Consider the following 18,571-nt stretch of genomic DNA (forward strand, 5'->3'; position numbering starts at 1 on the left):
CAAATTGGCAGAAACAGGCTTCCAAAGGATACAGACGTTTCATAAAGGAGGCGAGCGTTTATAATATGGATGTTTCTTAATGTTAACAGAGACTCCAGTCTGCAGTATATTTCATACACTTTGTTGCTCTGCTGTGAGTCAGTATCACAGTTTTGTTTGTTTTTTTAATCAGTTGAAGTTTTTTATAATTCTTTGTGCTCTCTTCCATGGTGCCCCATGCACAGCTTGTAGTCTGACACACCAGATGCACTCTGTGGGTATAAGCCTGCCACTGGATGACTTGTTTCAGTCGGCATCATATCTGTGCTTTCAAAGTCCCCGGGAAACAAGTGTAAAAAAGCTGTTAAGCTTGTCTTTTGCAGTAATGAGTTAACGCCAAAACATTTTCCTGCTGATACCATTTTGCAGGGGCATCATCGCTGCATCCTTGGCTCAACGTGGCCAATGACAATTGTGATTGGTTTAGAAATACAACAAAGGCAGGGCCTTTCTTTCCCTATGGCAGAATGATAATGTGCTCTAGTGGGGGAGAAGTCAATCCACTCAACTATATTATTACAGTATTGGTGTAACTATACAAACTATGTTTTAAGTTGGTGTTAAATTGCAACAGCATTTGACAGAACAACTCAACACCAGCCAGTGTCGGTTTAGTTGACATCCGGTGGATCAACTTCCTGGACATAGTGATGTAGAGAGGCGTGTCAGTACACTGTGACATCACTGTTGAGTGTGGTCGCAGGTGCAGCACAGAACACTTCTAACTGCACCCAAGTGCTTTCGTGGAGGATCCATGGTGCAGTTAGAGGTGCAACAAACTGGAAACTTTGACTCAGAGAGGGTAGTGACACGCCGCTTTTCAGCTCGTATTGAGTTACTCTTTAAGTGCCCTTTTAGTGCGGTCTTTAAGCCACAAATAAAGGGTATGAATCAAGAGTTTGGCCCAAGATCCCAGGTTTATCAGAGAGCGAGGAAATGTGATACATGCAGCAGAAAGGTCCGAAGAAAATGTCACACCAAGGTTACCATAATTCAGTGAAATATATTTATTAAATATTCAAGCTATCGACAGGCAGGGAAAGTTTGAGGCAGCTGCTTAGTAATCTAAGGAGACTGCAGTCTCATTAAGCTGTACTATACGGAGGACCTTGAAAGCACAAAATGGCTCCAACAATGAGGTGAATCAGCCTCAACAATGCATCCCTGTAGGATGACTCCAGCTTCTCAATAGCATCCCGACGTCTGGCCTTGCTGCCTGGCTGTCTGCTCTCTGACCGTCCCTGACAGTGGAAGTGTCTGAGTGCCACTCACTCAGTGCCCTTGCGTCTGCCAGGGCGCGACACACACTCATCGATACGTTGGAAAGATACTCTCTGTTACGGCGGGGGATAAAATTGAACTGATTTAATCAAGGCGTTCGATACTCACCTCACCTTCTGCCAAATGACAATGTGATTGAGGACATTAAATAGCAATAAGAGAGTGCCACAGAGTGAAGATGAACTCCAAGGCAGCTGTTTTCAAATTACCGTCTTCATCTCTTAGGAGTTGTAGAGTTGAAAAAACAATGCTTCCCCTTTGTTTTTAATCTGGATGAGGGAAATATTTCCATAGCGTAGGTACAAAAGGCTAAGAATAATGATCTGCCTTTCTAAGGTTTGGTTCCTTAAAACATCTCGTCCTCAGAGTTATTGCTTTGGGAGTTCGTTGTTTTTCCAGACGTGAAAAATTCAATTGTCCTTCAGGAAAACAATCTTTGTAATTAGACTGTCATTGCAATTAATGACAATGTTTACCATCATAGCTTATAGAGCGAGTCTTTTCAAGGTTGTGGTTGTTTAGTTTTTGAAAAGTTTCTAAATGAGAGCTTTCTAAAAAATATTTCCAGCCCGTCTCCTTGTTTCACCTGGGCCTTTATCCGCCTTGAGGATCTAAACTCATTCTGTTCTCTCAACAACACTGATTCCACCCTTTTCCTATTTCACAACAACTTCCTCTCACGCAGGATGTTGTTTTCTGGGCGGCAGCTATTATAGGTTGTTTGGTGGCGACCCGTGGGGTGGTGTGGTCTCTCATACTCCCAGCTCTTATCCAAAGTGATTCCGACAGGCGCATTAAAATGCAAATTCTTGCCTGTGCACTCCTTGCCATTTTGTCACTTCCTTTCTCCTTGTGTGGCATGTTGAGGGGAAAGGAATTAGAGTGCTGGCCCTGGGGTTGAATATTCAAATGGCCACCTGATTTCCCAACAGAGCAGCACCAGCCAGGTTTCCATTTACATAGTTCCCTCTCACCATTTACTGCCCATCAGCGCTGAGCGACTCAACCATAACTATCCACAAGACCGTTCACAGAACTTCCAACTCTGGCTGTTTGATGAACAATCGAACTCTTGAACTACCTACTTCCATCAACCGCATCGCGCTTCTTGACAAGGACGGATTCACAAAACTTCACACAGCCAAAAGGGCACAAAAAAGTCATCATTAGAATAATGGTGGAGAAAACGGCAGCTCATTACCATCACTGGGTCTATATGCTTGTTGGTAGAGGTCAATGCTTTCATGTAGCACTGGAGGGGTTGCTGAGGTTTGGCTGGGCAATTAGATATAATTAGTATATAATGCTGAATATGAGCACAGTAACATAATAGAGGTAATCAAGCCTATACTGCACTGGACTGTGCTCACTGGGAGAAAGATGTCAATCAACTGGGTGAACCTATCTCTCCTTCAAAGTACAAAAAAGAGTATCATCATAGGCTGATGTGTTTTTATCTCAAAGTTTTTGATTTGGTACGCGGAGCAGGAGCTGCAGAGCAATGTAAACTGAAGCATTTATGGAAAACGGTGGCAACAGTATCATGAGCAGACATCATATGGTAAACACAGATGTACAAAGAACACAAGAAAGTAAACACAGTGATATAACAGTTTTTAAAAACGGAGTTTCAAACAGCTCGAGAGAAAGACAGAAAAGAATAGATGGAGCCAGACAAGATCAATGTATACCAATTTGCAGAAGCCACAAGATGCAGTTATCAGATAAAGAAATTACCAACAACAAACAAGGGATTTAAAAAAAAAAAAAAAAGCACTGATTTGGCTTCTCTGAAAATTTGAAGGGATGCCTTTCAAAAGTCAATGAGCAACAGAAGCAACTGCCTTTAGTTTTAGGCCTTGACCCTTCTCTGAGCAGTACTTATGTAACATTATTGGACTCATGATGGACAGTTTTTTATCAAAGAGTCCCAAACTGATAGTGCAGAAGAAGAGCTATCTTTTTTATTTCAGGCATTCTTCTTCCTTGCAAAAACCTGTCGCTTACAATACCAACAACACGATTCAAGACGTGGAGCGGCCTACAGAGGTCTTTTTTCCCCTGACGTCTTATAGTCCTGTTTTTTTCCATGTATAAATTTGCAGTCTGTAACCCTCATGCACATTTCCTGAAGTAATGTCACGGGGTTGAAGTGCCCCTTTACTGAAGCATCTGACCATGTTGTGTCTGTCAATCAAGAGATGAAGATCCAGTTCAAAGGAGCTAAAAATTGGTGTAATATGTAAGGTTGGGCAGTAATGTGAATGTAAATGATTACTTGATTGCATTTTTGATTACATTTGTAAAATATAGCAATTTTAAAGCTATGAAACTTTGTTTCATGATAATCAATGCTCTATTAACTCATAAAAAGCACATCTGACATATAATATAATTTGTGTTCAGTAACCGACTACATTTCAGTAATCTGACCAAACCCTGGTGTGACTTATGTTTTATTTTTGTGTGTTCATTTTACAGCCTTTCTGCAGAGTTCTTGATTTCTGAATGACTTTTTACAAACTGTTAGGTTGTAGAAGGGCAGTTGCAATAACCACAATTTTGAAATATTGTGCCATTTACAAGCAGCCACAACTTGTTTTACAGTTCAGTTCATTTTAAATTAATCAGTCAATGTTTCAGAAACTACCAGTTGCCCGTGACTAAGCTTCAAGTTTAGATATGTTTTATGCTGTTTTCCTGTTTATTTTGTTGGTTAATTTGTTGAACTCTGCATTAGCAACCTCCATGGTCAGTGTGGCTACTATTACAGGCTGGGGCAATGTTGGACTAATGCTGTAATATTGAGGGACAGTAAAGAGAAACTGTGTGAATGTTTCACGCTTCATTTGAAGCAACTAAATAACAAGAGTAGGAGGTCAGATGTCAGTAACTGTTTGTTCTGTTTATTGCTTTTCATGGAAGTTTATATTGCAGCATGAACTGTGTTAGCTTGGTTGTTTCTGATTCTGCCCTGTGATCCTTGTCGCAGGTGTGTGTATGTTTGTATTGCGGTCCATGACGCAAGTCAAGACCGCAACACTGGGGCAATGTCGGGCTAATGTTGTAATATTAATAGACAGTCAAGAGAAACTATGAACGTGTTGTTGTACAGAAGCTGCTCTCTGCTCTTGATAGACATGCCCTGAAGTTAACAATATAGCTGCATGTCAAAAAGAAATTATCTACCTGCAGGAATTAATTTGCAGCCTGGTCTAACTATGACCACCCAGCAGCTAGCTTGCTCAGACCACAAAGCTGCCAGCTGGGCGGTGAGGTGAGATCCAGAAATAGCATTACACCACATCCCTTCATTTATCATAAATGAAGTCATTTGCAATAACAGACAAAAGAATGAGGTTAATACTAATACTACTAATATGCTGTGGAGCAAACCTAAAGAACCACAGGGGAAATTCCTTGACTGTGATGCCCCAGGTGAAGAAGTGGCCTGATTTTGCCTTTTTTTTTTTTTTTAGCTGAAATTAGTTGAGCTAAAATTCTAATTTCACATGAAGCTTACAATTTTGTTTGGTGCCAATCATAATTTTAAGAGAGACAGTTCAGTTTTTCTCACCAGCCATTTAACTGTATCACAGCATAGCTGTCTGGAGTAAAAGCAGAGGCCTACTAATAGAGCAGGAAGTGACATACTCAATATAATATGATGATGAGAAGTGTACAAAAATAATGTCTTCACAGCAAGCCTGTCTTCATTATACCTGTCTCTGTCAATGACTGCCCTCTTCTCCAGCGTGCCCGAGCTGAATGGCTAATTACCTGGATAAGGTGCACGGGGAGCAGTCGACCACAGCAGCCACCTGTCGGCTGGAGCGCCTCCAAATGACAAACGCCCGCGGGGCTGTGCTGCCCAGGTTGAGTCTGTGTTTTCCACTCTGTCGCCTTGCACCGCACCTCAGCATGGCAGCATCAACCTGGGGAGCAACTGTTGTCTTTACTAATTTACCCAAAATAGCTGCCTGCCTCAGGCTCTTCCGAGCTGCCAGTGCTGGTGAAGAGCATCTGTTTTGAACTGCAGGGGCAAGCGTAATCACACTGCGTGGTGGCTCTGGGCGTTAGCCGGGCTCCCAGCTAATAATACCGCGTGTCTGGCTCCTCCTGACATATCACACTTCCTGAAAAGAGTCCTTGTAGCAAACAGGGAATCAAGGAAACTGGCTAGAATGAAATAAATCATTTTTGCTGCCCTACAATATAACAGAGCACAAACATGAACCCTTAACCTGCCACTTTGTACTGCAGGGTATTTATGGTCATCCATAAATAATGATGTGGTTAAGGTATTGATTGACCAGAGGTCAAGAAATATGAAACATTTTAAAGACCTGAGTTAAACTTTAGCTGGAGCAGAGCTGCTGTTTGTGTGCTGTGAGCATATACATGAATGAGCATATTTGTTTGTGTGTCTGTGTATCTGTCAAGTACAGAAAACTCTACAAAGGTTGAAGAGAGCATCTGAGACATAGAAGATGGAGTAAATAAAAACTTCTTGAGGTGCTGTTTGGGTTGATGTGTGACTGGATGGAAAACCGGAGGAAATCAATATCTCAGTTTGTGTGTGGTGTTCTCTTGTCTATTGCGCTATCCAGTCAGAGTTATGACTCAAATACAATAATTAGCATCCACAGAGAAAAAATGTTTCTTTTAGTTTTCAACAGCTCTTGATTTGCTCACTTCTAAAGCAAGACGAGAGAGCTGTCCAAGGATAAATCAGGCTGAAATCTTTACAGGGTCAGCTCGAAAGCCTCCTACAGGCTTTGAAATAAGAGTTTCATAAGGGTTCTTCCTGAAGGGCTGAGGTTCTACCCAGAACCATTTGCTTCTGAAGAACCTTGCAACGGTTCATCAAGGGTTCTTTCTAAGTCTAAGGCTTCCAGTAATTATCTAAAGAAACTTTTTTTGAAAGAAAGAGTTATTCATCAAGGATTGAAATCCTCTCTCATCAAGTGTTCATAAAACTATAATATAAATGGGTTCTCAGTGGAACCCCTGGGTGGGTTAGTGGACAAAACCCTTGGAATGAAAAACACACTATGGGTAGGTTTCTAGGTAAAACCACTGGAATGTAAAGGGGTTCTTGGTGGAACCCCCTAGGACATTTCAAGGTAAAACCCTTGAAATATACAAGGGTTCTCCGTAGAACCCTCTGGGTAATTTCTAGTAAAACCTTTGAAATGTAAAGGGTTCCTAGTAGAATCTCCTGTGTATGTTCTAGGCAAAACCCTTGGAATATAAAAAGGTTCTCAGTAAAACCCCATGGATAGGTTTCTAGGTAAAACCTCTAGAATGTAAAAGGGTTCTCAGGAGGACCCCCCGGGACATTTGAAGGGAAAACCCTTGAAATATACAAGGATTCTCCATAGAACCTCCTCAGTAAGTTCTAGGTAAAACCCTTGGAATGTACAAAGATTCTCTGTAGAACCCCCTGGATAGGTTTCTAGGTAAGACCCTTGGAATGTAAAAGGGTTCTCAGTAGGACCCTTATGTGTGTGTTTTGTTAGCACCCTGAGAGGATGGAAAAGTTTTGGATAGAACCCCCAAAGCTGGTTTTTGGTGGAACCATTACAACACAGAAGGGTTCACTGCAGAAACTCTCACAGGGGGTTCAGGGTAAAACCTTTCACATATGGCTCTAAGTATAACCCTTTCTAGCTGAACAAGCTGAAGAACCCTGCATGGTTCTAGCCAGCACCTTTATTTCTAAGAGTGCACAGGCTTCATGGTGGATGTTTTCAGAATATCTGGTCAGGTGTCACGGCTACAGACAAGCCTCAGGATACAACCTCCTCCACTATAAACTGATGGATACGTGGTATTTCACTAAGAAGAGAGGTAATTTCAGGATAGTATTGCAATGAAAATGTGTTTCAGTCAGCCAAGAGAAAAAAAGGGTTTTAAATCTGCCTCTTGAAGGTACTATGATGTTACCAAAGTACAGCTTTATTGTTTTGTAATAAAACCTAATTGTGTAATGTGAGGTAGCTCTCAGCTGAAACGTAACAGCACTGAAACAAAATTACCCCACCATTATCTCTAAAGCACACACGGATCATTTCAGTCTAGATGGGATGAGGGAAAACATCAGGAGTTTTGAGAGGCAGATCTGATTGGAGAGCCTTTATAAGTGTTTAAGTGTAAACATGTGCACGCATGTCCAATATGACTGTGATGGCCTGAGCCTCTGAGACTTTCACCTCATTGGTTAATGCACACACACTCACACACACACACACACACACACAGAAATGCAATCCAGTGCGAGTCTAGCTGAGAGGCCGTTGCAGAGTGACAGTGGAAGGATTTTGGAAGCAGGTTGATGGTGGGGGGAGTGCTGCTTAATGTGGCATCTGTCGCACAACAGTGTGTTCCAGCTGGAACAGAGGGCTCCGGGCCACTGGGGCCTGGTGTAAAATATACTGTGGAGAAGGTCACTTTCCACAGCTCTACTGAGCCAGGCCGCGATCCAGACTGCTGCGAATAATGGATTCCACTGATGCGCCTACAAACACAAATAACAACATGCTAAGTCTCTGAGGTAATAATCCACAACAGGCAACGAGAGAAATGATGCCATAAATGACAGAGAGATGTTTGTGATGACATAGAAACACTGTACAGTGTGTAACCGTGACTTAACTGTCACTGCATGCGAGGTTTTAAGATGTGTACAGACTGACACAAACATGAGATGACTAACAAAGTCAGTAGGCTGTCATTGTAGAGAAAGCTCAGCTGTAATTAATAAAATTAACTGATGGACACATTTAATTTAAGGGTCAAAGGTGCACGCTCACTGGCCTGGCTTAAATTGTAGTCAGCCACCTGTGCTTTTACTGCTCTGACAAGTCAAAATGTGCACACATGCATGGCTGCAGTTGTGTGCACGCGTGCACATGCTCATGCAGGCAGGTCCATCTTGGTCCTCCACATGTCCATTATTGACATGGTGCCCTTGTGAGTAACTTATATCATATTAGAGCTAAACAGTATACTGAAAAATGTTTCTGAAAACATTTTAAGCAAGAAATAGTCTGTCTGTCACCTTGGAACTTGAAAATTTCGAACCTAGAAAAAGTACAATGAACACCATTCAAAGTCTGAGTCCATACTTGTATACTACTTGTATACTGCATTTGTCTGACACTACACAATGGTAGTAACATGAAAGTGCACATTCTACATAATAAACCATAGGCTACAATAGGTTTTCCCTCTGCTATTTCTTTAATATATTTAAGTAGAATGCATTGCCAATAGTTCGGCAGTGTGTGCACTTGCCAAACAAGCATTAGTTTGTCATCGTCAGCCGTGTTTTTTTGTGTATGTTTGGCATCGTGCACCTTGAATCCCGACCTCCAACTTTTACTGGAAAGCAGCATAGGTTGTGTCAAGAATGGGGGAAAAAACAGAGGAAAACAATAGAACTGGAGTTCCCGGTGAGTTCTGAGATCAGCCTTTGAGTTTCAACTGTCACACTGACACAGACACAAACACACACTGTGTAATATTACAAGCTAGCTAACATCTGCTTTGTTAGTGAATTGGATGTTTTTCGGCGGTTAAAGCTGCAGCATATAACATTTCCATATTACAGTGTAAAAAAACAGTAGATGTAATAGCATGTATTTTATTGAGTTGTGTACTTAAATCATCCCAGATGTTCCAAGTCAAACCCAGAGAAATCAGTTCTTTATTCAAGGTAATGGTGCATTTCCTATTTTCCTACTAATTGCTATAACTGCTAAAAACACAGGGTACGTCAGAGATTGAAGGAGGAAGTTGGTGATTGTTAAGTGTGCATTTAATAGCAATAGACTGCTAAAACACTACAACAGAGAATGTCAGGCACGTAGTTTCATGTTTTTTTTTAAATGTCAGGGTTTAAAAACATTTGCATCACAGGTTACCATGGCTATTTGCAACCTCAGCGTTCCTTGCATCACTCCCCATTTTGGTCACTTACTCCCTGCACAAACCTCACCAGGAAAATCAAAACTATTTTTCTAAGCTGTTGTCAAGTTTTGCTGGGGGCAAAACCAATGTTTAAACCCAGTGTTTCTACAGTCCTGCTTCTGCTCCGGCCTGTGATAGCTAGCTTAGAGGAGAGGAGCAGAGTGGAGCAGTGCAGTCTGAAAATGTTGGATTAAACTGTTAGTTTTCGCACCGGCTGAACATTTTATCACTCCAGGCAGACAATAGACATCTGGGGGATCACCAAAATATCAGATTTTTCTTGTGTTTGTGTAGTGAACGCTGGCCTGACCCAGGCTATGGAGTGCTGAGCTCAAAAATGGGGCTACGGCTCCTGGAGACAGGATGCCGTCATTAATCCGCTCTTTTCAAAAACAGTTTTATTAGCCCTTTATTGATAATCAAATGATTAGATGATCATCATTGTCACAGAGATCAGGCACCTAACAGCTCAGAGCCGCATCTCCACAGAGAATTAATTGCTCAGAAGTAATTTCCTTCCTATCTTGAGAAATGCCCAGTGGCTTGCATCTTTCTCCATCAGCGATTTTTATCACGATTGCACATTTTTACTGTCTCTGTGTCTTACCTCTCAGTCTCTCATATTTAATACAACTTCCCTATTGGATTAATTTGCTTGTTATTACTTCCAAGCTCCTGACCTCAGTTGTGAACACATTTCTGAGAAACTTGAAATATGACTGCTAATAGGATTTCTAATCTTCCATTATTAATGGACCAGACACTGATTGCGAAACTCTGTCTGAGCTTTCTTCCTTTGCTGGGCACTGATTTCTCCTGCCAGGTCACCAAACACTGCGTTTTCCCTTACAGGTGTGTGTTTAGGCTGGTCATACTATAAGGTTGCTAATACTGTATTTGATGGCCTGATTTTCTTTTATCCATCCATCATCCGTAACCTCTTATCCTGTGTACACCCTGGACAAGTCGCCAGCGCATCGCAGTGCTGACGCATAGAGACCAACAACCATTCACGCTCACATTCACATTCACACCTATGAGAATGTGATTTTCTTATAATATTATCAAAACCTTGGCTGGAATGAACTATTACAAATCTATTGAACCATCACAGAAAAGCACCAGAAGAAGAGAAATATCAAATTAGTTTTATTATTCCTGTCTTTTTCAGGAAAATAATCTATCCATCTATCCATCTATTCATCCATCTTCCAATCCTGATCAAGGTCATGCAAATAGATTACGTTTCATAGAAAAGAAACAGATATAATAGATACATAGATTGTAATGGTGGTCAGATCTTAACTGATCTGAAAAGTGAAGCCAATGAGGAAGTACCTGTATTCTTTCTAACAGCTAGCAGGGGCAAAAAAGAACACTTATGGCAAAATGACCCTATATCGCCTATCCTTAATTTATTACCTTAATTAACAGCTTTATGGTCTTCAATACAGCATGATGCTTTTTTTCTAGACTACAGTTTGAATTTGAGTACAATAGATGATAAAGCAGCATCTGATTTAGGGTGTGGCATGATTCTGTTACTGCATTCCTTCATTTCTCACCTAAAATGTTTTCAGAAATATATTTTGGTGTACTGTTTAGCTGTAGTGTAGCTGTAGTATGAGAATGAGAACGGACAAGTCAGAACCAAGTACCAGCCAGCTCGCAGTACGTCACCCACCGGCTCCATGCTCTCGTCCAAATATGGTCAGCCCTGGTTTCAAAAACCCAAGATGGCGATGGCCTTAATGCTAAACTCAAGTTTTTGGAATGGTAGTCCACAAACCAGTGGATACTATATCATTAATCCATCAATCCATCCATATTCTTCCACCTATCTGTGGTTGCTTTGTGGTAGCAGCAAGCTGAGCAGGATATTCCAGATGTTTGTCTCCCCAGCAATGCTTCCAGCTCCTCCTGGGGGAGATCCTGAGGCGTTCCCAGGCCAGATGAGCTATCTTATCCCTCCAGTGAGTTCTGGGTCAACTCTGTGGACATGTCCAGAAAACCTCCAAAGGAAGTCATTCAGCAGGCCTCCTCTAGACACTAAGCAGGAGTGGATCTGCTCCAAGCTCCCTCCAGATGTCTGAGCTCTTCACCCTCATGCCGGGCCCAGACCCCTGATCGAGGAAACCCAGTTGGCCCAATGGTATCCATGTCCCCATCCTTCTGATCACTACCCAAAGCTCCTGATCATAGGTGAGGGGTGGAACGAAGATCAACATGTAAGCTTTGCCTTCCGGCTCGGCTCCCTTTTCACCACAACGGTCCAGTGAACACCCACATTACTGCAGAGGCAGACGCTCCATCTTCTTATCACTTGTGAGCCATTAACACCCCACCTGAAGGGTGGTATCAACTGAAACATGGCCTAATGAAACATGTTTATGAATATTATATTCTATTTCCATTCCTTTTATTACCATCTTCTGCCAATATACTCTGCAGATCTTCTACACCAGACCTTTTACTGTAGTAGCTGTTGTGCAACTTTTGATTTTCCCCAGTCGTCATAGGATTGTGGATGTCTCATTTCCATTTTGGCTTAAAAGTTGAGGTTAAAAGTTAAGGTCTTCTCTTTTTCTCCAGAGGTTTCTATCTTATGACACAATCTTCCTCAGCAGATGGCAAGATGTTCAAGATTGAACACTGAAACTCTTTAAACTGCTGAGAAAAATGGAAACTGACAAACTCCATCTGCTGAGGAAGATTGTGTTATGTGACTGGAAGCTACTGTATGAACCTTGATGTGAATTTAGTCATTTTATGAATTAGTTATACATTAGTTATTGCAGTTTATGATATTTTCCTGATCTATCCTTTGCTCTTGATTGATATCAAACAAGCAAGTAAATCATAGCTGATGCTTTCATGGTCAGATTTTCTAGTAGTTTTAGATGTAAAATCACAAGGAATAAAAATAGCCTTTAAATTGTAGGTAACAATAAAAATGTGTTTGAAGAATGTGAAACTCTTTTGGTAATTGCAGCAAAGCTTTTAGTGTGTCACATCAGATTTAATGGTCTATGATGGTTACACTTGTTTGGGCCATCTTTATTTTTAGCCTCACAGTTACATAATGCCAGTAAATTGCAATACCACAAAACTCACAATAGCAAGTAACAAATGATGCCTCTGAAGAAGCAATAACCTTTGTGGCGGTTATAACTCTTCCCCAATGATGTCACTCCGTCAACAGGCTGGGACCGCTGGGGAAATGGGAAACAGAGAATAGGAGTTCACAAACTTCTTCATCCTTTCTCAAGATCCTTTTTGTAAAAACACTTCAGAGGAACACACTAAAATATCCGGTGCTCCTTAAAATGTTGCGCGTCAAAGAGAAACCATCTTGCACCCCAAAAGTATAAGAAACAGCCCACATTTACAATCCCTATTTTGTATCCACGACTCCTTTGAATTAGTAGAAAGCTGCAACAGCCATAAAATGTGGACTGAGCAAACGTTATTGTTCATTTTGAAATAAATGGACACATAAATATTGAGAGTCGCAGGCAAACAAATGTAAAAGAAGTAACAAATAGCCTAAGAAGCAGTGTTGAGTATGTTGTTTTGCTTTGAGCCTCAGAAGCTGAATTTAATCAGATTTCAGCTCAAGTGAAATTCATCTTCAGTTCCAAAGCGTGTTGGTCACACACACAGTCACACACACTTCTGATGGGAATCACTCTGATTTTACTTGGCAATTTCAACCGGAACAGCTGGCCTCTATATCAAAAGAACAACTGATCTTGGAGGAGGGGAGCTTGTGCAACCACCATGTTGGTGCAATCTAAATAGCTTTTTGATTTACACAATATTTACAAGACAGGGTTTTCTTTTGATGCATCCTGTAGTCTTTCAAAAGGCACAAAATTCTGTAGAGAGGAGGGAGCTTGCTGACATATCCCAGAGGACGCACAGAACAGAAAGGACCTGGATCTGCTTCTTTCGATGAGGCTTGTTTACATAGTCATTTTGATGTATTCAGGTTTGTGTCAAGATTTGACTTTGGTGTATGTTGAATGCGCAGTGAGCTCAGAAACTATTAGGGGCAGAAATGTGTTGCTCCATTGTTTTGTGTCTCTATTTTAGTTCTTTAAAGTAAAACAGTAAGCATGGCTAAAGTTTTATTTATGCCTAAAGGTGAAATCTGTAATATATTTACTGTAATGAATCATAAAATAACAACGATATGTCATCCGAGATTTAGGAAACATGTTAAGCTGTCTGTCACTTTGCAGACAGCAATGCAATGTGGTTGGCCAGAATAACTGTTTTAGTTTGCCTGTTTCACGTTAATTAGAGTTAAAATTAATGCCGAATTTTTGCAGAATGAGTAAAATGTCTGTTTATGAGTTGTAAGACATGATTAATAATCTTTCAGAAGGAGTAGATGTCTATAACGGTAAAATTGAGCAATATGTTAATGGAGTCTGGCAGGCAGTCACTTGACTCTAACTCTAGAGCAGTGGGCTGTTGTCAGGATAATGGACTTAGCTTTACATTGACAGACAAATGAAAGTTATAAAAAGCTGATCAGCTCACAGTGTAGGACTCGTCGTCACGTTACTGTCATTTTATGATGTTGTGCGCATCTTGCACTCCTGCAGTGTTCCTGCAGCCTGCCTGAGCTTCCCAAAAAGGGGGAAACAACTCCCCTCAACCATAGTTCTTATATTAAGTAGCATTAGTTTATGGCACCAACTGACTATTTGGATTGCTGTACTCAGTTTTGCATGTGCAATGGCTGCATCTCGCTCTTTTAGCCTTAGAAACACATATGCACATTCACATGGAGCCTTCTGTCTGTACTCTGCGTTGGTTTCGTTTGTATTTGTGCACGTCCTCTGAACACTTAAATATTTAGAAGTACATTCCCAATTAATACAAAAAGTTAAAGCTGTGAAATGTCTTTGTAGCACACAGCACGCAGTCACTAAAAAGACATTACAGTCCTTCAGAGCTGCCAGAAGCAGCTTCTTAATGACTGACTTTAAGAAAAAGCTGCAATCCACCGCCGTCAATGACAGCCATCTATTTTCAAGAACAAAGACAGGGACTGAAAACAAGAAAAGAGGCAAGGTTTTTTCCTTTCTTATAGGAGGAAATGTCTAGAGTGTGTTGCCACAACCCAGGTTGTGGTTCTTTTCTGTCTCCTTAGGAGGAAGATTGAGTGAAAGCACTCCTTGTCTTCTAGAATTAGCCTTGGGTGCCCTTTTATATCGCCCGTCCTAATGGCAGTGAATTATGCTGACAAAGTAAGTGCTGTTAAGGCCGTCAGCCAAAAGACAAGACTAGTTGAAGTTCCCATAAAATTTCAGGAAAACAGAGGAGAGTACATTGAATTCTCCTTCCGCATCCCTTGGGTGGGGAACAAAGCTGGGTGTTAAAGTTGGTCTTGGCTGTGAAAATGCAGTGAAAGCAGCCCGGGCTAATCCTGCCGAGAGCCATTGTGACGCTAATGATACGCCGTGTGTATTTCTTCCGTCTGGTCCTACTGACCCTGACTTCACTCTGATCAGGCTTTAAGGAAGCAGAGGATTACATCAGCTTTGTTTGTTTGCTGGAAGGGGAGAAAGCACGGCGCAGAGACCTTGTTCTTGGAGAGAAGCAGACAAGGGCATCGTCCAGAGCTATCTGCCAAACAGACAGAAAACTAGCCTCTCGCCTCCCTATAGAGTATAGATTTTTCATCACCTGTCCACTTTGTTGGTGTATCTATCCTGGAGCAACACATTATATGAGAGTCTACGTGCCGATTTTGTACATTATTTAAGAGTATCTAAGTCAATGGTCTATTCATGCTGCATTGTATAATTCCTCCCTGAAACTGCATACATCCAGCAGTGTTTCATTTTTGAAGCATCTTTCCTTACCCTAGCTTGGGGGAGGTAAACTGGCGCAATCGACTGTAAACATCCCACAGCTCTGTTTTTACCCAGGAGGTTACAGAACTCACGTTAACTCTGCTATAATTTCCTTTGCAGTAAGGAATTAATTTTATTTTGCTTAACACTGACACGAAAAATGTGATAACGCTTCATGATATAAAGCCCTGTTATGCTGACAATCCGTGCATCTCGTGAGAATACACAAAGAACTTCAAAATGAAAAATGTTGTTGTGGAGTAGGAAAGTCAAATAAATAAAATATACAAACAATATATTTAAGGCCCAGTGTATAAGATTTAGGAAAGGCGGTTTTATTTATAAGGCGTGTTTCAGGCAGATTCAAGGTGCTGTAAAGAGAAGTAGATACAACACAAGTTAAACAATTTAAAAATTTAAAAGATAAAGATTAAACAGATTAGCAAAAATATTGATTAAGCATGTCAGCTGCTCCATGTAAGGAGAATATGTCAGGAATGGAATATAATAGTCATAAGTTTGTTTTTATTAGTGTATAACCACCTGAAAATAAAGAGAGTTGTGTTTTTTGTTTTTATCTACAGAGAGCATGGGTCCTCTTAGATGTTGAAGCACCATGTTTCTACAGTAGCCCAAAGCAGACACACAAAATACTGGTTCTTTATCAGTTTCACGGCCACCATGGGTTCTCCTACATAGGAGCAGAGGTTGAGATGTGTGATATCCAGTGGGTTGCAGTCTATAACCTTTCCACTAAATGGCACTAAATCCTACACACTGGTCCTTTAAAGCAAGTCAATAAAATAAGTAAGAAATAAATTAGCAATATAAATCCTCTTCTGCTCCTTTAATGGGATGTAATTAGTCTAAAACTACTATCCAAAGCATACTGAAGGCTGTTCTTGAAAAACTTTAGTGTTTCAAAACCGTGGTTTTAATCTCTTATGAAAGGTTTTTGAAGGTTTTTTTCCCACAGCATTCAGTAGGACTGTTAGTGATGCTGGCACTGAGCTTGATCACATTGTTCACACTGAAGTAAACTTAAAAGTTTTCAATTTTCTTTCTTTTTTTTTCAGAAAATATGCCTGCAAATGTCCTGTAATTGTGAATGATCAGCGGTAAAACACAATAGGACCACAGCGTTTAGCCTTGCCTAGCTCTAAGTGATAACAATGCCACCGACAATGAAAATGTATGTACGTTTTTGAGTGTTTTTGTAAGGGTATGAGTTTTCTTAAAAAAAAACAAAGGCCATTGTGAGACCTCCTGAGTAACTGAAGCATAAATATATAGTGCTCATTCCCTTGTTGAAACTACTTTTTGCTTTGTGCTATGGTGGAATATCAGTTAATATAAAAAACAACTCAGAAGAAGCTATCTAAACTGACATAATGTCCATTTTCTCGCCTCCTATTTTTGCATTGCAATTGCATCTGATGGATATGAGTGGAGGAGAAAGCATCTGCTGGCTGGTTTGTGCAGTTTGTGGATATTTATTAATGGAAATAGTGTGTTTTGGACTGAATATTTTACTGGATTGGATGGACTGGACCTTTGCCAGTGTAACAAGGCTAATTTTTGTCTGAATATTATTGATCGGTGAGGTACTATGAGCCCTTAGATGCTGTTTTGCAGCTTTGGTAATTGTGTTCGTAGGTGGTGTTGATTTACCTGCTGCTGTCATTGTATCCTGAAGTGGTTGGCATCAATCGAAACACAAGAATCTCAACTTTCTGACGGTGTGACACATGAATCCAGCAGACCTGTACTTTGACCCCCTACTCTACGTAATGCTGTGACAAAGTTGAAGCTCAGGTGCGATAAGCAGCATGCAGGGAAAATATTAAATGAATAAAACTGAGAAAGCATTCGGTGAAGTGATTTTAAACACTTTACAGAGTCCTGCACTGCTCCAGTACTTGAACAGACTCTTTACCAACAATTATCTTTTAACCATTTTAAGATCTGACCGGCCCCATTAAATAGACAGTTTGACATTTTGGGAAATGCGCTTATTCATTCTTACGCCACAAATAAGACTGAAAGATTGACACTACACTCTAAATCTGAGATTGGTAGAGAACCACTCATCTAGCGCTTGGCCAAAAAGCATATTTCCCAAAATGTCAAACTATTCCTTTAATGTAAGATGTGCAATTTGACTCATAGGTCTAGTTCAAATGGTCTCAGCTGGCTGCACTCATATTTAGTATGGACAAATTGAAGGGATGCCAGGATATTGCTGAGATGCACAAAGGTGCAAAGAATTAAATTATTAATTGAAAATCATTTTAAAAACATAACAATGATACGTGCAGATTGTAGATCCAGCCCTAACCTTCTATAATCTTTTCGATGGATTATGTTCACTTGTGTTTTCCCCCTGCTCAAGACCAACTGTTAGGCAGAGATACGCACTCAGACCTCTCTGAAATTGTGCAACACCTTATGGACAGTTGGCACAGCCTGGACACCTCAGCGAATGATTTAAATCTCACGTGCTGGCAGCAGGATTGGACTGTAAAGTTCTCACGCTTGCACTTAGAAATTGACTTTAGGACTGACCGAAAAAAAAAACAAAAAATGCACCGGACATTATTTTCTCTTGCTCTTATTTGTTATACCCAGGCCTGCCCACAATTGATTTTTACCTGCATTGGTAAATCACAGTTCGAGTACAGTAAAAAGATTTTGCCAATATCGTCGGCGGCTGTTGGTGTTTTCAATAACCTGTGACACAGCCACGCTTAAACAAGAGGCCCAAGTGTTGTTTTGCCTTGGGTCTGTAATGATTCCCAACACAGGGTGAGTGGTTTCCATCCACAATCTCTCTAAGTGTGTATCACAGGCATGTTTGAAATGCATCACAGCTTCCCATCCATCTGAGTTTTAAGATGTCTCCATGGAGATGATTGACGAGAGTAAAAGGCCGCTCTGGAGAGAGGCCCCGGGTGAACAGATGAGATCACAAATCTCATCTCTTTCTCTGTCTCATCCCCCCCCCCCAACCCCTCTGTCCCCCCTCGCTGTCTCTCTGCAGCGTACACAAACACAGGTGCAACACACACAAACAGTGCATATCCAAACATTTTCATCACTTTCTTTCCCCTTTCATCTTCATGGTGGCAGTAAAAGATGTCGAGAAAAAAAAAGTTGAAGGTAAAAAAAAAAAAAGAAAGAAACACAAATAAATAAAAAAAAAAGTCCAAGAAAAAGTCTGAGCAAGTTTTCAAGGTTCCTGGGAAGAATCACTCTGTAGATGAATCAGAAGTCTTTAAAGCACTTTGTTTGTTTTACTTAGGACTGTCCCGGGCTAAGATTTTTTTTCCATTTGAATCAGATTTGGCCATGCAATGTGAATATTCAATGAATTGTTCTTCAATTGTTTTTCAGTTCAGTACACCACA

Source organism: Lutjanus erythropterus, chromosome 17 (genome assembly GCF_056507025.1).
Source record: "Lutjanus erythropterus isolate fLutEry1 chromosome 17, fLutEry1.hap2, whole genome shotgun sequence".
NCBI classification, from domain to species: Eukaryota; Metazoa; Chordata; class Actinopteri; order Lutjaniformes; family Lutjanidae; genus Lutjanus; species Lutjanus erythropterus.